This window comes from Orcinus orca, chromosome 10, assembly GCF_937001465.1.
Source record: "Orcinus orca chromosome 10, mOrcOrc1.1, whole genome shotgun sequence".
Classification (NCBI taxonomy): domain Eukaryota; kingdom Metazoa; phylum Chordata; class Mammalia; order Artiodactyla; family Delphinidae; genus Orcinus; species Orcinus orca.
The window spans coordinates 85,811,789-85,834,892 of record NC_064568.1 but is presented as its reverse complement, the minus strand read 5'-3'; the positions used below and the strand labels follow the sequence as shown (position 1 = coordinate 85,834,892).

Below are 23,104 nucleotides of genomic sequence, written 5' to 3'. Positions count from 1 at the left end.
TAAGAGCTGAACTATTGTAATAAATAGAATAGTTGATATCAGAGATCAGAGAGCGTCCCATGTGGGAAGCATGAGTATTGTGTAAAATTTTTGTCAGCTACACGTGAATGTGTAGTGAACTGTAGTGTAAAATGGATTCGGCACTCTGGGTTATAGTCAGAAGTGTGAAATCCTGGGGCTTTTGGAAAAGGGGATTAGGTTATTAATCTGGAGTTTTAAACATGGTCCTACTTGAAGATGGAGAGACACAAAGGTAGAAAAGAGCATAACCTAGAAATCTGAAGATGCTTTGAAAGCTTAGAGGTCTGTGATCTTTATGCTTTTAGAATTATTCATTTATTCAACAAATACTAAAATATCTACCATGTGTCTGGACTGTGCTAGCTTCTGGGGGCATAGCATAAGTAAGGTTTGGAAAAGCCCTGTTCTTTTGGACTTCAGAATCTGGCAGGAGAGGCGTACAAGTAAAGCAGCAATCCCAGGGACTCCTGGTAAAGCATGGTGGACTGAACACATGAATATCTCTAGTCCTTCCAAAACACCTCTAAAAGGAGAAAGCAAAGGAATAAAAAAGACGTAGGCCCCACAAAGATGGGAGAATAGGACGAGAGACCACAGCAGATAAGAGCCACCACCAGAGTTTTGGAAGGAGTGGGTCACTGACTTGGTAGAGCAGAGGCAGCTGGACTCTAAGGTCACAAAGAGGGAGCCCAATGAGAAGTGAGCCAGCTAGCTCCGCAGAACCCAGAAAGACCCAGGATTTGGAAGCCCCAGGTCTGGCAGCAGTGGCTAGAGGATGTGGAGCTGAAAAGAAGGGCATTAGGTAAAGGTCTATAAAAGCTATTAAACCCCAGTCCCCACCCCCATCCATCGGATGACAGCTCCTCCTCTTATCCTAAAGGAGATGCCAAGGTTACAGAGTGAAGCTGTAAATCATTAGCCATCAACACCCACCCACACACCTGAGATAAGACACACATCCCTCAGAAACAAAGACACACTTGGGCAATGCTTCTCACATGGGGCTGGGGAGGAGGAAGCGGGGAAAGATGCCAAACCCCTATGGATGTGTTATAGTCTCAGAGGGGCAGGGGATGTGTAGTTTCAAAGTCACTCCAAGGTGATTTTGAAGACACTACCCTCCCATCCACCCTTGTTTCCCAGTCACTGATTTTCTTCCAGAAGGCATTAGCTGCCTATCATACTGGCGCATTATTTTCCCCTTGGTCAATACGACTAGTTTGAACATCCATAGTATGTACGGTGTGCCTAGCCACGTGCTGTGTCTGGTGGGAGGTGATAACAGTAACAACAACAACAACAGAATTATCCCATGCCAGTAGAACTTAAAATCTAGTTATTAGTGGGCCTCCCTGGTGGTGCAGTGGTTGAGAGTCCGCCTGCCGATTCAGGGGACACGCGTTCGTGCCCCGGTCCGGGAAGATCCCACATGCCGCGGAGCGGCTGGGCCCGTGAGCCATGGCCGCTGAGCCTGCGCGTCCGGAGCCTGTGCTCCGCAACGGGAGAGGCCACAGCAGTGAGAGGCAAAAAAAAAAAAAAAAAGACAAACCTTCATGAATATAAGAACATAAATTGAGGACCACAACCATAATACATGTGGCATTTTAATTCCTAACATCTTTTTCTCCCTCAAATGTGTGATAAGCCTTTTTAATTGAGGATACATACTTGGTGGGAAATTAATGTTCTGATGTGGAAACTTGCTTTTTAGAGTTTATTTTTTGGGGGGGTCATTCAGTCCTATTGTTGGGATAGCTTTTGGAATTCCCATCACCCTTTTCAAATGACTTTTGTCTTCTTTTCCCTAAGAAATTACCAAAGACAGTTGTTTGAAGTGTTGCCAGGTGGTAAGGAGATTTGCATTATTTAAGGAAACAGCTGGCAGATTTCTGCAGTGTCCCAACTCTGTTCGTGCCAGTGCCTGAAATTTCCTTCGCGTAACTCAGTTAAAAAAAAAAAAAAAAAAAAAAAAAGCCAGCAGAGGGGAATAAGTGGGGAGAAGAAACCCTTGTTTCCAGTTCTGAGTTGCCAAGGGCTTTTATGAAGGTTTTCATTTAATTGTGCTTGTTTCCTTCGGTGGACCACAGTGTGTGAGGAACTCAGAGAAACCCTCCTCCCAAATTCAGCCTGCGAGAACTCTGCAAAAACTGTGTGTATACTGGCCTTGCCTCCTGCATTTTTATTTGGAAAATAATTTTTCTTTTTCGCTTAGTGAATGTAGTTATCTTCCTAAGTGTGGGAATGATTAATGGAAGAGGAAACACACTGTCCTTAAATTTACAAAAGGAGTAGCCTGAATATTTGCCCGGAGGGAAAGAGGGGTCCTTCTCTCCTCCCATCCTTCCTGTGCCAGGCTGCACCCCGCCCTGGAGGATGGCCTTCCTCTGGGGACAGGAATTGCTGGCCCCCCTGCCCGGCTTGCCCGCAGCCCAGGCTCGCATGGAGTGGCTTGTTTCCCTGGGGCTTCTCTTTCCCTAATCATTTTATACTGTTAGTGCCAGTGTGCTGTTGGGTCTCTAAGGCTGCAGAGTTGGTGGACAGAAAGATGTGGGGCTGAGGACGCTTGGCCGAGACCCATCTGGATGGATGACGTTTAGGATCGGAAGGGCTTGTAGGGTGAGCGGTGCAGCTTGGGGATGAGGGGATGGGCTTCTGGACCAGGAAACTAGTTAGCAGTCCAGCCGAGAGTTGAGGACAAAGATCTGCTTGTGTGTACCAGTAGTGCTGGCATTTCTAAGGTCTTTAGATCTTTACCCAGGGAAAGCAGTTTTTTTTTTTTTTTTTTAAAGGTTATTTGGGAGAAACCAGAGGTAGTATATTTTTAAAAAGATAGGTGCCTTGAACTTTCAAATAAATGTGTTTTAGGGCTCACTTATCTGCGGGTTGGCCAGTTCCTTCTCTGATTTCTTGTCTTTCAATGATTTCTTTCATTCCTCGGAATGGGTGTGAGAAACCAAAGGATGTAAAACATGGAACGAATTTTGCTAAAGTAAGCCCCAGCAAAACTTGGAGGGGAAAAGAAAATGAAAACTATTGCATCCAATGAGATTTTTAAATTATGCGTTCAATTATTCTGTTTTCTTTTCAGTTGATCTTTTTCTGATTATAGTGGTTCAGACACTTGAACGTTGGGAAAAATATTCTAGGTAAAATGAATAAAGAACCCTAGAGGAACCGATACACACTACTACATATAAAATAAAGAAGGCCTTACTGTATACAGCACAGGGAACTATATTCAATATCTTGTAATAACCTATAATGGAAGAGAATCTGAAAAAAATATATGAATCACTTTGCTATACACCTGAAACTAACACAGCCTTGTAGATCAACTCTACTTCAATTAAAAAAAGAATCTGCAAAGGAATATATGTGTAACTGAATCACTTTGCTATATGCCTGAAACTAACACAACATTGTAAATTAACTATACTTCAATTAAAAAAAAAAGAATCCTAGAGGAAGTCTAAGCTGTTTGGCAGGTCTTTTTTCTGCCCAATTTTAAAGCCAGCTTATTTTGCTTTAATGTGTGTATATATTTGTAATTATAGTCAAACTAATTTTTGCTACTCCTCTCTGTCAATATCTCTGTATATCCATGCTATTTCCTGATATATCCAACTGTTTCCGAAATGGAATCTTTTTCATCTTACAGATATTTATCAACAGTTGAGCGTATACTTGGCTTTATTACAAGAACTGGCTATGATACAGATGGATGTAGTGTGTATAAACTCCCCAAAATAACTTTTAACTTTCTGATGGTTAGATTTGCCTACATATTTAGGGTTTTGCTTATGAACTGAGTTGCTTTAGTGTCGGAAAAATAGCAGCAAAGTCTTAGAGGGGACCGAAAAGTATCATTGAATCATAGAATGTTATAGAGGGGGTGGTACTTCAGACATAGTGTGTGCCACTGCTCTGTTGAATGGAGAAAAAGAAAAAGAATAGAGGCTCCCATTTATTAAAGGCTTCCTATATGCCCTTACTATATGCAGTAACCAGTTGAAACCTCTCAGTAAATGCATGAGGTGGGTCCTCTTATTTTCTCCATTGTACAGATGAGGAAACCGAAGCCAGAAACTTTAGCTGGGCACCCCGGTTTGCAGAAGGAGGGAGGAATGTGGATGAGGCCGTATGTCTCAGATTATAAGGACAGCGCTCATTTCCCCTGCCTGAAGGAAAATTTCCTAGTCTACCCTGTCTAATCCTAGGAATCTTGTGATGTGGTGAGGTTTTCTCCTACACCCCAATTCTAGCCTGTGCTTTGATCCTTTTCTTGTTATTCATTGCTCACTGTTTGAGAATGATAGGCACTGCTCAGTTATAAACATCCCCCTTGCAGAAACAGAGCTTGTACACTGTTGCTTCCTCCACTGTCCACCCTAAGGGCTCCCCACATACCTCCTCTGTGGTGGAGGTCACTGGCTCTTCCATAGCCTTCCCTATAATGATACATACCACTTCATTCCTTTTTTCTCTCCAGCCTCCTTTTTGTGTGTATGTGTTTCCCTCAAGGCATATGAATTGATTCCATCTCAGGAAATCTTATTCTATGACAAAATGCGTTCTTAGTTTCACACCTTTGTCATACATATTGAAGGTACCCCTTCCCATGAATTGGGGATTGCTGGGATCTGATTCATCAGTATTCTAAGCTTAGTGTTCCTTTCCCTGTGCTCACTCAGAATAAGATACAATAGAATTAAAAGAAAAAGAAACAGACACTATGTAGCCCCTTGCTACTCAAATTGTGGTCCATGGACCAGCGTCCTTGGCGTCACCTGGGAGCTTGTTAGAACTGCAGAATCCTAGCCCCTCCCAGACCTACAGAACCGGAGCCTGCAGTCTAAGTGATTATATGCGCATAATGTTTAAGAAACACTGTGAGTCTGCTTTACCTTCGTCCCCTGCTCTTTGAAGGCTAAATGTTAAGACTTGGTCACAGGTGAAAGCCTTCAATGTCATTATTAGTAGTGACGCTGGTGCTGATGAGCTTTGTGAACGACCTTAAATTGGGAAATGTTTCTTGACATAAGCTGAGAAATGCTTCTAACAACTAAGACGATGGAACTGAAAGTAGCCTTAATTAATTAGTGAAATGATTACACCAGGTTAAAAATTTGACAGGGAGCCCTGGCTGCCAGGCAGAGCCCTGTGTGGAGTTAGGAGTGAACCCTGACACAACTCAGGGTGTTTGCATTTGTCAGGAAACACCATCCTTGTGGTTCTCCAGCTTGGTGGGCAGCCTGTCCCCCAGGGGCTGGCAGGGTCTCAGTTTTGAATTGCCTTAATGATTCTGGAAAAGATGGTTCATATTCCAAAGGGCTAATTATTAAATCCTCATCATGGCACAACTCTTGAATCGCTACATGAAGGTAGTGTACCTGGCGGTGTGGTCCTCCGGTCCTAGGGTGGTTTTTCTAGAGGCAGGATTTATCAGTAGGCTCTCAGTTTTTAATCAGAATGTTGAACGGAGGGGGAAGGCTTGAGGACTGTTTCTACAATTTACAAAGTAAAAACTGTCACTGATCATTTTTTTCCCTCTCTAATGCATATTTTGGGGATTGTCCTTGGGACAAGTTTCTCTCAAAGTTGCGTTGGGAAGGTTTTTTACTGTTTGTTCCCTTTTATTAGAGAATGAGGGCTACAACTCATAATATTCTTTGCATATTCTTCTTCCTGGATGCCCCTAAGTTTTGTTCACTCTGTACTGGAAGCTCCTCTTTACTTACAGAGCTTCTAAATCTCACCCATCTTTTCCTCCTTGTCTTCCAATTCTTGTTTTAATTAAAAATTTCTTTTTTTAGGATCTGCATTTTAAGGCATTTCATTCTTTTTGGAAGTAGTGAGGAAATACATATTAACTTAGTATTTCTTAGAAAGAAAGAAAGAAGCATATTCATTTTGTTTCTGTTATTAGCTCCCCCTTGCTTGAGCATCTTCTATGTGCAAGACTCTGGGCCTGGTATGCGTCAGACCACGCAGCCTCTAATTTTGTTCTGTCTGAACTGAGGAGCTGTGAAGGTTTGGGGCAGGAGGAAAGGGGTCTGCCCTGGAAGATTGCTCCGGCAGCTGTGTGCACAGTGGGTTGGAAGGGGATCAGCAGGGCACCGGTTTGACAGCTGTCTGGGTGGTCTCAGACTGGAGCATACCCAATGAAATTGGAAAGGAGGGGATGCAGAGACGTGAAAGACCTTCTGGGGACAAAACCAGCTGATCTGGGCTACTGGTCGGGTGCAGAGAGTAACGAAAAGGGAAGAATCTGTGTGACCTTGATTATCAGGCCTTGATGGGCCTTGAGAAAATCCTCTTCAGATTTTGGTGTTCTTTTCTCCTCTCTGGGAAACCTTATCAACTAAGCTTTGAGCCAGGAGAGTTTGCTTTTTTTAAATTTTTAATCCTTTCTGAGCTGTTTTTCGTAAATCCTACTGAGGGAAGTGAGAAGTGACTGCAGAAGCCACCTCACCTTTTCTTTTTTCTTTCTTTTGCCCCATGCCTCAAGTCCTCCAGCACGAGGAGGTGGGTGGCCTGAACTTCCTAAGCAAGACTAATTCTTTGGGACGCCCTTTGTCTAACACAACTCCTTTGCCCACGGTTCCCTCTTGGGGATGAAGCATGAGGCAGTATTTATGAGGCTGCCACCCAGGATGTTCTGTACCTGGGAGAGGTGTTCCTGCTGCCCCAGAGCACCTGGGAGTTCACTTAAGTGGGTGAAGTCCCGAAGTGCCCGGATGTCAACCTGGTCTTAATGGCCCAGAAAACCCAGTCCTGTATCCTGAAGGTGGTTGCTCACCCACATTCATGATATGCCCAACAGGGACACAGGGGCCACCAGGGAAGGTCAGAATGCTTTTTCTTTTGACCTGAAGTGGGATCTGGACACTCTCATACTTAGTAAAGCCTTACTCAGTGAATAGCAGAATTTGAAAATTGTATTTATCGGAGGCTGGACTTGTTGACATCCATTATTAGCTCTTTATTCACGAGGTAGGCCACTTAATATAGACACAGGAAGGTAAGTCAAAGGGGAAGGAGTTGCTGTGTTTGAAACAGCTAAGAACATAGGCTCCTTTTTAAGTGTCCTGCTCTAGCCCTGCAGAAGTCTTAGCTTACGTGTTGAGTAAACTAATTAGACTTAATTGTGCACCATTCTGATTTATTCATCAGAGGAATCCTCTGCTTTGCAGCCTGTGCTGGGCTTCACTCAGCCGACTTGTTCTGATTTCTTTGAATGTTGCAAGTAATAAAATAACTTTTTATAATTCACACTTTAAAAAATTAGTGTAATAATTTGGGTAAGGTTTTGTTTAGTAGCATGCATACTTTGAAACTGTGACATTGAAAGTTCTGCTAATTTCAAGGAGCTAGATTTCCTTAAAAGGCAGGGAGTGTATAAATCTGATAACAGCTAATTAAGGGAGGCTGATGGTCCTTTCAGGAGAGGGGATACACACACAGAGTTTAGCCTTTGTTTTTCAGACTAACTCTCCTAATCCTGGACCCATTAACCTGCTAGAATATACATGCTAACTTAATCTGTATTGATTTTTCTGGGACCCATAGTTCATTAGATTTTCAAAGGAGGGGTTAGCCCCCTTCAGAGTAGGAATCTCTGCAAAACTTTTTTTTTTTTTTACTTGAAGTATAGCTAATTTACAATGTTGTGTTAGTTTCAGTGGTACACCAAAGTGATGTATATGTATATCTATTCTTTTTCAGATTCTTTTCCATTATAGATTATTACAAGATATTGAGTATAGTTACCTGTGCTAAACAGTGGGTCCTTATTGTTTATCTATTTTATGTATAGTAGTGTGTATATGTTAATCCCAAACTCCTAGTTTATCTAATAAATTAGGTAAAATGTTTTCTTGAGTGGAATAACATTGCCGCAGATTTGGGAAATACTGACTCTCTACGTGTATTCACCTCTTAAAAAAAAAATGATGGCTCCCTGAGAGTGGGTTAGTTAAGTCCTGTTTGCTCTGCATGTGTATCAGCAAAGGCACCTGCACATGTTATGTTCAGACAGTAGTCAAAGAAGATTAATCATTGAGGCCTAGTCAATGAACACAGGCGACCTTGTTTCAAAGACCCAAAAGGTAATCAGAATATGGTGTTATTTCTACTGCGCTTGTAAAGTGGTTTACTAAAGAGAAAAAGCACTCTGATTAGGTGAAATGGGAACATTCTCCCTTGTCTTGGCCCTCCTGCTGACCCCTCTCCATGGTTAGAGGCAGGTTTTAGAGGAGGGGTGGGCACCGCTGGATGCTTTAGAGGAAGCAGTACCTTGTGAATTTGCTGCATCTACATAAGCAAAGCTATTGCCCTAAACTTACAGGGGAGGGTGCGCTTTCGTTTGCTTGTTTTTAGGATTGCGATTCCCCAGGTCTGTTCATTTGCACGTGTGGCTGAATAATGACACAGCAGACAAGTCAGAGGATCAGGAAGATAACTGTCAGCAAAATGTCATGGTTCACCTTTGCCCCAACTAAATAGAAAACGATATTAATAGCTAACAGACATAGAGTGCTTACTGTTTCTAAGCTTTTTACATATCACAGCCCATTTTATCCCCCCAACAAATTGCACGTTTTGAATAGGCCTTGTGCAGAAATAAAAAGGAAACAAAGCTGTGTAGTCAATAATCTCTCCCTGCAGGCTAGTCGGATGTTTGAGATAGCATTTCTCCCTGATGGGACCTGGCATTCTTGGTGGAAGCCGTGGAGAGGCAGCCGAACGCTCCTCCCAGTTTCTCTCGAGCGCAGGTGGGAGGGGCGTGCCCTGCCTCTTTCTAGGACTCTCGGGAATGAGAGGAGCATTAAGATCATCTAGACCTTTCTGTGCTACGCCTATCTGCCTCCTTCACCCCCAACGTGTACATTCCACGTTTTACGCACACGGGTTGCCTGGTCTCTGCCTGTCTTCTATAAATGTCCAGAATTGGAATTACTCCTCGAAGGGAGGATTTACAGCACCTGGTTGCATATAATATAGTCGCTGGTCAATAGAAATGTGGTCATTTACTGTTTTTCTACCTTTAGCCGTCACCCACCTACGGGGTTGCAGGAACTTAGAAGGCGCTATGGTAAGACAAGAAAAGTCTTTGTACTCGATTTGTTCCCAGACTCATGGGGGGACAGGTAGGTAGTCTAGGAGCTCTGCAGGTGAGAGCAGAGCTCTGCTAACAGCCACACCAAATGCTTGAGAAGCGTAAGGAGGGTGTGATTCAGCCTCGGTGAGACCGGTAAGATTCAGGGGAACGTGGCACTTGAATGAATGGTAAACGTGTACTGTTACTGTAAACCTCCGGAATGTTACAGCCTGGGCACTTTATGTAAATAGGAAAGGTTAAAGTGATTTTCCAAATAAAAGAACAAAGAAGGCTTCCAAAAATGAAGATAATTGAATCAACAGAACACAACATACATGTAATATGTTACATTACATATTACTCGGGAAAATAAATTTAAGTATTTGATGCTGTTTTGAGTCTTCCATTTCTTTCAGTTAATTTTAAAGAAATCAATGTTTTGATGCAAAGGAGTAAATAGGGTGATTGTTAAAGTGCTCTGGATTAAACACACACACACACAGTTTAGGTGACATAAATGTGTGCGCACGTCAGTGAATGCTGCGTATAATTTTCAGTGTTCTCTCCTGCTGCGGGGATGGTATATCATTATGTGTTGAAGTACTTACAATCTATAGATAATTTCTTTTTTTTTTTTTTTGCGGTACGCGGGCCTCTCACTGTTGTGGCCTCTCCCGTTGCGGAGCACAGGCTCCGGACGCACAGGCTCAGCGGCCATGGCTCACGGGCCCAGCCGCTCCGCGGCATGTGGGATCTTCCCAGACCGGGGCACGAACCCGTGTCCCCTGCATCGGCAGGCGGACTCTCAACCACTGCGCCACCCGGGAAGCCCTATAGATAATTTCTGTAAGTGTCAGAATGTGTCCCAGAGCAGCTAGGACACTTATGAGGAAGAATGCAGGAGGCAGATGAAAAATCGTTTTCAAGTTTGGCCAGTGAAGTTATTAGATACAACCCATGAGAAATGTGTCTAATGGCTTCTATGGGCATGGGGAAGCTGCGGGAGCACTGGGGCTTTCCCCGAGCTGTCATCTGTGTTTACTGTCAATGCCAACCTCAGGTCAGAGCTGTATTGATGAACATTTCTTCTCTAAGAAAATAACTACAGGGCTTCCCTGGTGGCATAGTGGTTAAGAATCCGCCTGCTAATGTAGGGGACACGAGTTCAAGCCCTGGTCCAGGAAGATCCCACATGCCATGGAGCAGCTAAGCCCGTGAGCCACAACTGCTGAGCTTGTGCTCTAGAACTCGTGAGCCACAACTACTGAAGCCTGCGTGCCTAGAGCCCATGCTTGGCAACAAGAGAAGCCACCGCAATGAGAAATCCGTGCACGGCAACGAAGAGTAGCCCTTGCTCGCTGCAACTAGAGAAAGCCTGGGTGCAGCAACGAAGACCTAACGCAGCTAAAAATAAATAAATAAATTTATAAAAAAAAAAAAAAGAAAATAACTACAGTTGACCCTTGAATGACACAGGTTTGAGCTGCGCGGATCCACTCATATGAGGATATAAATACTGTAAATACTGCAGTACCACGCATCCAGGGTTGTTGAACCCAAGGGTGTGGAGGAGCTGCTCCTGTGTACGGGGACGCTGGCAACACGTTGTATGCAGGTTTTCCACTGCCCCTAATGCTCACGTTGTTCAAGGTCCACTGTTTTTCAACACAAAGGCATTGTGTTGGCATTGGTTAGTAGCACTGCTGCCTAATCTCACATGGGAAGAGGGTTCCCTGGTGAGTTGGGTTGACCCCCTCGACTGTGGATGCCCCAAAGGTGGGAGCCGTTGTATTGCCAGCATTCAGCACACCGTGTGGCCCGTGGACCTTGGGAAACACTTGAGGAATGAGTGTCCCCATCACTTCTAGTTGTGGGAACCTTTCCATGTAAGTTATCAGTAGAGAAAAGACAGAAAGTTGTCTTATTCTCCCTAAAGCTACACAGGAAAATGCCAGAAGTACAGTGAAGCTGCATTCGACCTTATATAACGTTTTCCTCTGTCCCCTTAGGCGCTCCCTTTGAGTTGCTTGGCCATCAGAATCTTCTATTTTCCATGATCTTGTAAACTTCCCTTTACTACCACAGTCTCTGCATTATAATGATTTGAAAAAATGCTACCTCCATACTGTAGTGGGACGTTCTTTGATCCAACTGGATTTGGATGGCGTTACCTGGGTGACAGTCTTAGGCTGAAGCCTCTGAGGAGCAGGCTTTCTGTTAAGCTCTGATAACTTACTGCTATCACGGAAGCCCGGTTTTTACGTCTCTCTGCCCCTCCTTATCAATATTCAGATAATTCTCACAGGAGTCTCTCTGCCAAATGCAAAGCTGGGATCTTATCTCTGAACAGATCACCATTCCATCTAGTCCAAGGCCCCATCTCTTTGGCTGGGTTGCTCCAGTCAGCTTCAAAGACAACGTGATGATTTATGGTCTGCATGTACTGAGGGAGGAGACTCGGCGGGGGAGAGCTAGAGTAGTGATGGTGGGATTAATTTTTTTCCTGCAGTAGCACTCTTTTCCCCTCTCCCTTTGGTGTTTTGAAAATGTTACAAGTAATTAATTCCAACTTTGTTTGGAAAGTTTCTCTCACTGTAGACTGCTGGCTAGGTAGCTCTTGAGTTCCAACAGATAGAAACAGAGAAGTAAAAATCTATTAGGTGGATAGAATCAAAAGGGATGTCTATCTTGTGCTGGATCAACATTTGGAAAAGTATTCGTAGAAAAAAATATTCACAGTGACAGAGGGAAGGAATGGGTAAAAGAAAGTGAACTAAAAAGTATTCCTGGGCTTCCCTGGTGGCGCAGTGGTTGAGAGTCCACCTGCCGATGCTGGGGACATGGGTTCGTGCCCCGGTCTGGGAAGATCCCACATGCCGCGGAGCGGCTGGGCCCGTGAGCCATGGCCGCTGAGCCTGCGCGTCCGGAGCCTGTGCTCCGCAACGAAAGAGGCCACAGCAGTGAGAGGCCCGCGTACCGCAAAAAAAAAAAAAAAAAAAGTATTCCTGAAGGTTGGTTGGTTGTCTTAGTTGAAGCTGACCTTAAGGAATTTGTGGATGGTTGCAAAGAGTTTTGAAAACCATAAGTAGTTCCTGGTTATTTTTTCCAGTTTTCCTGACAGCTCCTTTTATGGATAGTCACTAGATTATACACCTGTGGGGACTGGGACTGTTGCATTCATCTTCGCATCCCCCCGTGCAAAGCGCAGTTTGCTCATTTGCTTGTTTCATTTTTTCCCCCTCTCGGCTATCGTTTTCACATATAAGTGATCAGGTTACAAGAGGGTAAAACATGGCTCAGGACTCAGGGAACTTTGGTTTTCTAGCTCAGAATAGAAAGCTGGAAGAGTAGTGATAGTTGTAGGAATTAATCATCATGGCAGAAAAAAAAGAGGCACAGACAAAAGAGAAAAAAAGACGAGTATCTGGCTGCCATCCCAAGTCAGCAGTTTGGGAGCCCATGGCTTAGATAATCATCTAGCTAGTCATGAGTTGTGGAAGTTCACCTCACTTAATGCCCCACAAGGGCGCTGGCCTGTAGGAACGCCTTCTCCTGTCTGCGGCTGCTACAGAGGGTAGCAGACCCCAGGCTGGGGAGTGTGGAGGAGACTTGGGTTACCCCTGAAGGGAGACCCTCCTGTTTCCACTTATAGAGCTGGGGATGCTCTGACAGCAGTATAGCATCCCTAATGCAAGGTAGTAATTATGTTGAAGAGCGTCATACCTCACGATTCAATACATTTTATTTTTGGGGGGAGGCTCAAAACACATCTGTTGATAGAGGGACTCTCAGGGCAAAGCTCTCGTGGTAAACACACTGGTCAGAAGAAAATGAGAAGTAAGTTTCTGGTGTTGGGAAGTTGCTGCTGATTTTTGCAGGATGCTTAAGCGTGGCACGGCAGTCCTAAGAGTGTTAAGTGTCACGGTTTCTCATGTAGGGCTGAATGTATCTTGCTCTTTATTTAACAAACATTTGAGTGTTTACCGTAAGCCAGGGACTTTCTAGGTGTTGGGAATACAGCAGCAAGCAAAACAAGTCTCAGAGTCCTGTATTCTGGTGGAGAGATGGACAGTGCCAGATAGATAAACACATGGCAAAATCTCTGGTAGTAATAAGAGCAGGGAGGAGAGGGGACCCAGTGGGGTGAGGGGTGCTGTTTTAGGGATGGTGGTTGTCAGGAACTTGAGGACATTCAGTAGAGAACTCTGCAGTGATGGGGGGAAGCATTCCAGCTGGGGCACAGTGTGAATGGAGGCCCTGGGGTGGAAGTATGCTTGGCCTGATCAAGGAAGCACACGTGTGAACCCCAAAAAGGCTGCTGGGGCTGGTGGAGGGGTAACCAGGGGCCGGGCCACACAGGGCCTTGTCGGCCCTCGGCTTGCTGGATGGTCTCCTCTTGGTTTGCTTTGGAGCCTTTCTCATCCTGCAAAACTGAACCTTTGGGCTTCCCTGGTGGCGCAGTGGTTGAGAGTCCGCCTGCCGATGCAGGGGACGCGGGTTCGTGCCCCGGTCCGGGAAGATCCCACGTGCCATGGAGCGGCTGGGCCCGTGAGTCATGGCCGCTGAGCCTGCGCGTCTGGAGCCTGTGCTCCACAGCGGGAGAGGCCGCAACAGTGAGAGGCCCGCGTACCACAAAAAAACAAAACACAACTGAACCTTTGTACCCATTGAATAGCAACTTTCATTTTCTCTGCCCCCTCTGTACCCGGCAGCCACCATTCTACTTTCTGTTTCTAAGAGTTTGACTACTTAAGATATCACATATAAATGGAATCAGTAAGTATTTGTCTTTTGGAGCCTGGGTTATTTCATTTAGCATAAAGTTCATCGTCGCATATGACAGGATTTCCTTCTTTCTTGAGGCTGAATAATATTCCACTGTATGAATATACCCCATTTTCTTTGTCCATTCATCCGTTCGCAGACATTTGGGTTGCTTCTGCTGTTGGCTATTGTTACTCTCTTTTGAACCCTGCTTGTGTCAGGCTCTGTGCTAGGTACTGGGATGGGAAAAGAACACGGCCCGGATCAGACCCTCAGGGACATCACAGTGTCGTCAAGGAGAAAGCAAGTAAATGAACTATTTCCGTGGAGTCCAGGAAGAGCGATGGTGGTGGGAAGCCCAGAGAGTGGCACGTGGTCCACATTTGTTACACCAAACTAAGTGTTGAGGAAAAACTAGAATTAGATGAAGAGGAGATGGTCGGGCTTCCCTGGTGGCGCAGTGGTTGAGAGTCCGCCTGCCGATGCAGGGGACACGGGTTCGTGCCCGGGTCCGGGAAGATCCCACATGCCGTGGAGCGGCTGGGCCCGTGAGCCATGGCCGCTGAGCCTGCGCATCCGGGGCCTGTGCTCCGCAGCGGGAGAGGCCACAACAGTGAGAGGCCCGTGTACCAGGAAAAAAAAAAAAAAAAAAGGAGATGGTCAGTGGTGGGTTTGCTGAGCAAGGAGACTTGATCTGAGGGGAAACAAATTTGGTTACAGAATTGCAAGAGGAGAATCCAGGGAGTGGTGAGAAATGTAGCTGGAAGCATCAGCCGCAGCGAGGAAAAGCAGGTCAGGAAGGACTCACGTGCCACACTGAGGAATGTATAGAGTTTTTCTTGAAGGCCCCTGGGAGCTATCAGAGGATTATAAGCAGAAAAGTGATAACAGACTCTAGGAGGAATATACCAGTGGCGCTGTGGTTACAGGATACTGCTGTGAGTGCCCGTGATGTATGATTTTACTTATTCCTCAAAAAAAATTTGCTAAATGAGCAAGCATGGAGTAGGCCTTCTATCAAGGATCAGAGAAGAGCAGACACGATTTGGGGGGTTGGGGGTGCAGGTTCCTTTGAGCTTTGTGATCATTTGCCTGATTTATTACTGAGTATCAGTGGAGACCAGTTCCCTGAGCTGTGCCTTGAGATGAGGTTTCCACCACCATGTGGTGGAGACTTCGTTGAAACTTGAATATTTGCTGTTATGTGACGCAGGAATATATATTCTATGAAAGTGTGTTGACATATTGTCATATACCGTGAGTTGTTTAATATGGAAATGTTTTGTAAAAATGTCATCTGGTGGGAAGGCTGATATTTAGTTATCTTAAAAAAAAAGGACTGGACAAGACAGTCTACCTTCAGATTTCAGGGTTCTGCTGTGGGTCTGTTTTTGTGGAAATGATTTGTGTTCAGTTGTATTTTTCCCACCCCTTACAGCTCTCATATGGTATTGTTTTGACTTGTTTGCAACATAATTAACTTGTCCTAAAGAGATGGATTCAAATAATCTGGAAGGTGGTTTGATTATGTTAGCTAGAAATTTGAAGTCATTGTCTGCTCTTGTTATAAGGTTTGTTATTTATTCATTCATTTATCCATCCATTTATACAATAGAAATTTATTCGGTATGTACTACATATATATGGCAGGCCCTGTGCTAGGTGTACAGCAAGTATGACACATATGGCTTGACTCGCCATCTAGACAGTGAGGCAGACAAACAAGTAAATAAATACATACACATTAATTGTGGCAAGGCTAAAAACTGTCAAAAAGGGTGCAATGATAAGGAATTTGGAGTGGGGTGGGGGGTTATGCAGGGTAGTTAGATGAGACATTTATGAGGTGACATTTAAGGTAATGCCTGAAGGAAAAGAGAGGTCAAGAGAGAAGAGTGAGGGGAAGGGGCTTCTAGGCAGATTCAGCAGAATATGCAAAGGTCCTGAGGAAGCTTTTGGTTTTAGGGGACCTAAAGGGGCACCGAGGCTAGAGCACGATGGATCAGAGAAGCCACGCCAGACCACATACACTGTGGTAACTAAGGAGTTTGGATTTTATTTTCAAATAACACAATCTGATATGTTTAAAATGATGACTGAGGCTTCTTAAGGAGAGAATAAATTAGAGGGAGGCAAGACAGTGGGACAACCAGTAATTTAGGTGTTCCTGGGTAGGGAGGTGAGAGATAATGACTTGGTGTAGGGTGATGGGTCTGCAAGGTGTTCTCAGGACCGGCAGCAGCAGAATCACCTGGGAACTTATTAGTAATAATGCACATTCTCAGCCTTATCGCACACCTACTGAATCAGAAACTCTAGGGGGTGGGACGGGACCCAGCAATCTGTGTTTTATCAAGCCCTCCAGATGATCTGATGCACGGAAAAGTTTGAGAACCGCTTGTCTCAGGATTGCTAGAGGAGGTGGTGAGAGGTGGACAGATTCGGGATGTGTTTGGAATATAGAAGTAGTGGGACTTGCATATGAGAGTTGAGGAAAATAAGAGGAATCAGTGATGAGTTTGAGAAACTGGGTAGGTAGGGACCTTGTTCAGTGTGATGCGGGAGACTGGTGGGGTTGCGAAAGGACATAACTTTAGAACACATTGAGTTTGGGATGCCTTTGAAACGTCCAAGTGAAGATGTTGACCTTTGGTGGCAGCATGAGCGCATAGCCCAGGGAAAGGTTTAATTTCAAGAAATACGTTTGGGACTTGCCAGTGTACGAGGGAGTGTTTGAAGGAAGCTGCTCCTTGCTGTGTGCAAACCAGCTCTGAGTGAGCATTTTGTAGTCCTGAAAAGGAGTAGCATATGGGCTTCAACAGCCGGTCATATTTTCTTTTATTACATATTTAAAACAACATCCAAGATTAAAAAAAAAAATTTCCTGGCAACTAGTGTAACAGGCGGCAATAAAAATTATTACTGGCTGTTGATATGGGCTACTGTGTGTTTTAAGTTGTGTTTTTGCATCCAACTTCGTGGAATTGACAGTTTTTTAGTTAATCTGTCACTGAGCAAATTTATATTAATGAGTAAGAAGAGGAAAACGAGATTTATCACTTGTGTATCACTTCAAGCTTCTGTTCGGTACAGTCAGTATTTCAGAATTTTGTACTTTTGACATTTTGGGTCATAAACTATAAAACGTTGGGGCTGAAGGGGGACGGGGTTGAGGGGAGGGGGAGGGATGGAGTGGGAGGTTGGGGTGAGCAGATGTAAGCTTTTATATAGAGAATGGATAAACAACAAGGGCCTACTGTATAGCACAGGGAACTATATTCAGTATCCTATGACAAACCATAATGGAAAAGAATATAAAAAAAGAATGTAGATATTATATGTGTAACTGAATCACTTTGCTGTACAGCAGAAATTAACACAACATTGTGAATCAACTATACTCCAATTAAAAGAAAAGGAAAAAGAAAGAAAACAATGCTGGGGCTGGAGTGGGAGACTGGGCTTGGGGAGAGAAAAGAACATTTGAGCACCGTTTATGGTTGGAATCATTGGTTTATTATTTCATCTCATCCCCACTGTGAGGCAGGTGGGATTTCCTCATTTGTAGCTGATGAAATGAGCGAATAAAGAAAATTTCTGTTTAAATCCAAGTTTAAAATGGATCTTTCTTCTATGCCAAGCTTATGAGGGCAGAGTAGGTGTGAGAGCGGAGTGTGGGACAGGGCTTACAGAGTGAGTTTCTCCAGATAAAGCCAGACACGTCCGCAAGGGATAAAGGACCAGTGAGGTACTTTATTTTATTTTGGTTTTTTTTAAAAAAATATTTATTTATTTGGCTGCGCCGGGTCTTAGTTGTGGCATGAGGGATCTTTAGTTGCGGCATGCAGGGTCTAGTTCCCTGAACAGGGATGGAACCTGGGCCCCCTGCATTGGGAGCACGGAGTCTTAACCACTGGACCAGGGAGGTCCCTAATGAGGTACTTTAAAGGAGACTGAGCCATGGCAAGGCACTTAAGTTTAGTTTCACTGGCAGGTACCTCACAGAACAGAAAGGACTCTTTAGATGTTCAGTGTTGGGCTTGGCCCTTAAAGACGGACCTGGGAGTTCTCTAGATAGTCCTGTGAATCTTACGTTAAAGCAGCTACGTTAAAGACCAGGCGCTTCTTTGGGCATTTCATTAAAAGCTTCCTTTTTATTTTGAGGTTTATTGACCTTTTCTTCCCTCTAGACCTGGAAGGCCTTGTTCCTTTCCTATAGAAGTTCCATCTCTCTGAGTTCAAATGTCTCAGCCTCCTAACCTATTCTCTCTCAAGTTCCACTCTACGATCTTGGGATCATTATCTCTCTCTCTCTCCCAGACTTATCTCGGGTTCTGTGGGCCTTTGGAGCAGTTCCCTGTAGACTGCATTTGCTGTCACCTCTCCCCTGGCTCCTGGTGGAAACAGTGGTTGAGGTAATTAAGCTGAAATGTGGGGGAAACTCCTGGAATGATGAGCTGGATGAAACTCCTGTGGGTGAACATGGATGCTTTAATCCAGCTGTTCTGGAGCCCGGGGCATCGGGTGTTGGGCCCTACAATTGGTGCCAGTCTTAGAGGGTCGTATGTATTTCCAGCCACAAAAGATCTCTGTGCCATGTTGGAGAAGACAAAAGTTTATAATCAGTGGGCCACTGAAAATGACAATGGGTAGCTTAGACGGAAAGCAGATGTCACCAGCTAGCGGCCTGCAGCCTATTCTAACGTGCTTTAAGTACACAGAGTTTAAAAAAAATTAAATTGGTTGCCAGTATTTACAAATTGGGAGATTTCAGTCATATATCTCAGTTCCAGCCGCTCTTGAGAGCTTAGACTTTGGAATCAGGCCTACGTCTGTGCCTAACACAGATCAGAAGAGGTAGTGACTGGCCCAACACCACCTTGGCCTCTGTACACATTTGGGTTCCCTGACCCTCACCCTAAGTGATCAGAACATGATGTGTTTGGGAATGTGTATTTTTTTATTTTTTTTGCGGTACGCGGGCCTCTCACTGTTGTGGCCTCTCCCGTTGCGGAGCACAGGCTCCGGACGCACAGGCTCAGCAGCCACTGCTCACGGGCCCAGCCGCTCCGCGGCATGTGGGATCTTCCCGGACCGGGGCACGAACCCGTGTCCCCTGCATCGGCAGGCGGACGCTCAACCACTGCGCCACCAGGGAAGCCCAGGAATGTGTATTATCCTTGCAGAAGCACAGGGTGAGAAGTCTTCTCGTCTAAGAAGCATTGCTGGTGTTCAGATCAAGATATGAGTAAGAGGAGACATGTGTTTAAATGGAACACATAAGGGATCTTTTGGAGAAGTTCAATGAGAGAACTGATCATCTCTTCCGTCATATCTAAGTACAGATCCCTTCTTGTTTCAGCCCGGATTTTTCAAAGATATTGTTGCATGTGTGTGTTTTGAAAGATAGAGTTGAGAAAAACGATGAGAAGAAAGGATACTTTTACCCCAAAGAGTTGTTCAGGCTGTTCAGTGTATATGAAGATATATGGAAGGTTTCAATCTCTAGTCTGGGCATTGACTCATTATTATTAATCTAAGTAGACATTCTTTTTTAAAAAATAATTAATTTTTGGATGTGTTGGGTCTGTTGCTGCGCGTGGGCTTTTCTAGTTGTGGCGAGCGGGGGCTACTCTTTGTTGTGGTGCACATGCTTCTCATTGCGGTGGCTTCTCTTGTTGCGGAGCACGGGCTCGTGGCACGTGGGCTCAGGAGTTGTGGCTCGCGGGCTCAGGAGTTGTGGCTCGCGGGCTTAGTTGCTCCGCTGCACGTGGGATCTTCCCGGACCAGGGCTCGAACCCGTGTCCCCTGCTTTGGCAGATGGATTCTTAACCACTGCTCCACCAGAGAAGTCCCCTAGCAGACATTCTTTGATATGAGTTGTTTAGTGGTGAACTTGTGAAGAGTATGTGATTCTATTCAGCACCGGGGATTCGTGGTTAAAATAACCCATTTGTGCACATTGAGGCACACAGTTGTAGGGCAGGAAATTGAAGGTCAGGAGTAGAGAGGGAAGTCAGAGAAGAAGTTTCATTCTGTAGTTAGTTTAGCAAACACCAATGAGGTGCCTGTGATGTGCTGGGCCCAGTGCTACTACCAGGGGTAGGAAGATAAGCAAAACAAAAAGAACATGCAGACTCTAACGGACAATCTCAGTATCATGTAGTAAGAGGTGCGCCCACAGTGCTGTGGGATGACAGACTGGCCCTTGGCTTAGTTCAGAGCTAGATGGACGTTCCCCTGGGAAGTTGACGCCTGAGTTGAGCCTGAGTTGAGGCTTGAAGGCTACGAGTTAGTGACAGGTGGGAAAAGAATTTAACGTTTGAAGTATAGTTTGGAGTTAAGTCATGGAGGGCTTTCCAGAACCTTTTAAGGAGTCCAGAAAGAAGGGGAGACATCAGATTTACATTTGACCCCAGTGTGGTAACGGGCTTACAGACTGGCAAGGCTGGAGGCTGGGAGACCTGCTAAGTTGTAACCAAGTCAGAAAATCCTTTTTGGTTTTAGAAGACAGGTGAGGATGGGACCTAGAATGGCCTAGGCCATGGTTTACCTGCTGCCTAAGGTGAACACTTCTCAGAGGTGCTGGCTCTTTGCCATTTTGAAGGACTGGCTCAGATGCTCCATTATAGACTTAGAAAGATCGAGGATTGTTGGTCAGTCTTATCATTTTGTTGAGCTCTTAAATTATAGTTTGTATTTTAAGGGGTTTTTTTGTTTGTGTGTTTTAGATAGGAGAGGGAGGACAGAACTTATTGTAATATAATTTTGCTAAAAGTTTTGCAGAAGTGAATCATGTTTATCAAGATAAATTATACAAGAAGTTTGTTTGATTCTAACATTGTTTCTATGGGAAATCAGTCTTCAACAAGGGGAAACAAGCTTCCTGGGAGGAGGTAGGCAGCATCTCTTCCGCCCATGAGGACCCTGAGGAACGAAGCGTTAGCCACTGCTCGCGCTCTGGGGTCAGTTCATTCTGGGCCTCCTCCAGCCTCTTGCTGTCAGAACCATTTTTCTTCTGTTTGTTTTAGTATAAAAGGTGAAGAAGTCACTTGTTCTCTGCTGCATGCAAGGACCTCATTAGTGGGTGGGGGAACAGCCCTCCACAGAATATTCTGGGGAAGGACTGTGTGTTCCTGGGGCACCACTGCTGTCATAGACGCCTCACGAGTGAGGCTGACCTGTCATAGACTAAGGAGATTTTGTGAGCACTAAGTCCCATTAAAATTTCGTTCAGGCTGTCATCACCGGCTCTCCAGGCAAACTTCAGCAGCCTTTTAACTACTGGCCCCATGGCCTGTGGCCTCACTCTGATCCTCTGTCTGCACAGCTGCCCCAGTGGCTTTCTGAAATGAAAAATCCAAGCGTTTCATTCCCTGCTTAAAATCCTTCAACCATTTTCCAAAGCTAATCAGTGGAGGCCAGAAGCCGACAACGTTGGTCGTCTGTCCAACCCTGCGGCCTTTACTCTTTCTTTTCTGCCTCACCGCCTGGCAGGACCCAGAGGACTGTCCCCCAGGTAGTCAGAATAGAGTCCTCTTTGTTACTAGATTTCTAGAAAACTATCTGGCTGGACCCACCCGGAAGAAGCACCCTGAAGAAGTGTCTTTAATTTTTAATGTTTGTCTTTTAGCAAAAGTTGATATGAGAAGCTGAGTGTGAAGGACATGTCCACATTTTTTGGTTAAAGGAATAATCAGTCCATTTTCCTATTCTGTGCTCCCTTAAGGACCCGTGAATGATATTTTTGAGTGAATAGCTTCTATGCTAAATTGCTGTTAGCATCTAGTGCCAGGAAAACCAAACTTTTCTCATTTAAAAAACTTAACCTGCTTCCTTTTAAAAAATCAGTTAGTTAAAATAACACTGTGTTTGCTTTTTGCCTCTGTTGCCAGGACTCTCAGCGCTAAAATTTTCAGTCATAATAATCATAAAAGCCTAGGTAGTGGTTGAACTGGCAATCTGCTGTTTGTCTGCCCAGCCCAGCAGCCCTTTCCCAGTTTATTCATTTGTTTGCAAATATTTATTGCGTCGTTGTCCTGTGCTTCTGTGCCTGCTGGTCCCTGTGCCCTAGTCCCTTGACCACAGCGATTAGTCCAGGAGGTGGACATGTGACCCACGCAAGAGTCCTAACTGGGGTCTTTGGAAACACTGCCCTGGAGAGAGAGGCAGTATTTCAGTTGGAGAGACTGTGTGGTACCCCCTCCGCTGCCTGTGCCTTGATCCTGCTACATGGGAGGAAACCTTTCTGAGTAGCGGAGGATGAGGTCCTCACCCAGGAAAGCTGAGCTTTGTGGAAAGACCCCTTCCCTGCTGTTTGCTATGCTTTGTCTCTTGGAATGCCAAGGTTCCAAAGTGTTAAATGACTAGAACTTTATTTGGTCAAACAAGTTTAAAGAAAGAGGTTTCTTGATGGCAGAACTTGTCAGAGCCTTTAATATTCAATGTGTTTTGCGCGTCTTCCAGAGGATTAGTAAAGTACGCAGTATTTTTTTTTTTTTTTTTTTTTTTTTTTTGCGGTACGCGGGCCTCTCACTGTTGTGGCCTCTCCCGTTGCGGAGCACAGGCTCCGGACGCGCAGGCTTAGCGGCCACGGCTCACGGGCGCAGCCGCTCCGTGGCATGTGGGATCTTCCCAGACCGGGGCACGAACCCGTGTCCCCTGCATCGGCAGGCAGACTCTCAACCACTGCGCCACCAGGGAAGCCCAAGTACGCAGTATTTGCCAAACTTATTTAACTGTGGGTTTAAAAAAAGAAGTGAAACACCTATAAGTATCCCATCTTTACAAATGAGGAAACTGAGTCACACATAGGTTAAGAGACTTCCTGAGGTCATACAAGTCAGGGCTGGTCTGGAAGGTAAACTCAGCTTTCCTGTCTTTGACATTCATTTCCCCATCACGTGTGGGTTGTCGTATAAAAATGCTTGTCTCTGTGAACCATATGCCATGGTCTGAATGTGTTTGTTTTTTAAATTGCAATTTGCATCGCAACTTGTGCTTCTGGTTCTTGTATTATTACTCAGGCCTTCTCTATAGGTGAGCGGCCAATCCTCAGAAATCCTGGAAAGCACACAGTTCTATCGATTTGATTTTGTTATAAGGAATATATAATAACTCTGGGTTCCTGGCTTTAAATGATAAGGGTGTGTTAAATTATGAAAATGACATGAGGTCCCTGTACGTTCCACGTTCTAGACAGTGTCATTAGGCATTTCC

At 44.8% G+C, this 23,104-nt stretch overlaps 1 protein-coding gene across 11 annotated transcripts in view; it reads left to right on the top strand.

Moving 5' to 3' along the window:
• CARMIL1 (capping protein regulator and myosin 1 linker 1) overlaps window positions 1-23,104 on the top strand; it is a 318,638-nt gene that overhangs the window by 26,194 nt on the left and 269,340 nt on the right. The window contains exon 1 of one of the 11 annotated variants that reach the window (XM_049715474.1): window positions 2,152-2,170. The exons of the other annotated variants lie outside the window; for them this stretch is intronic. The gene's annotated coding sequence lies outside the window, so the exon portion shown is untranslated. Of the gene's footprint in view, window positions 1-2,151; window positions 2,171-23,104 lie in introns of those variants that run through there. 11 annotated transcript variants of the gene reach the window in all.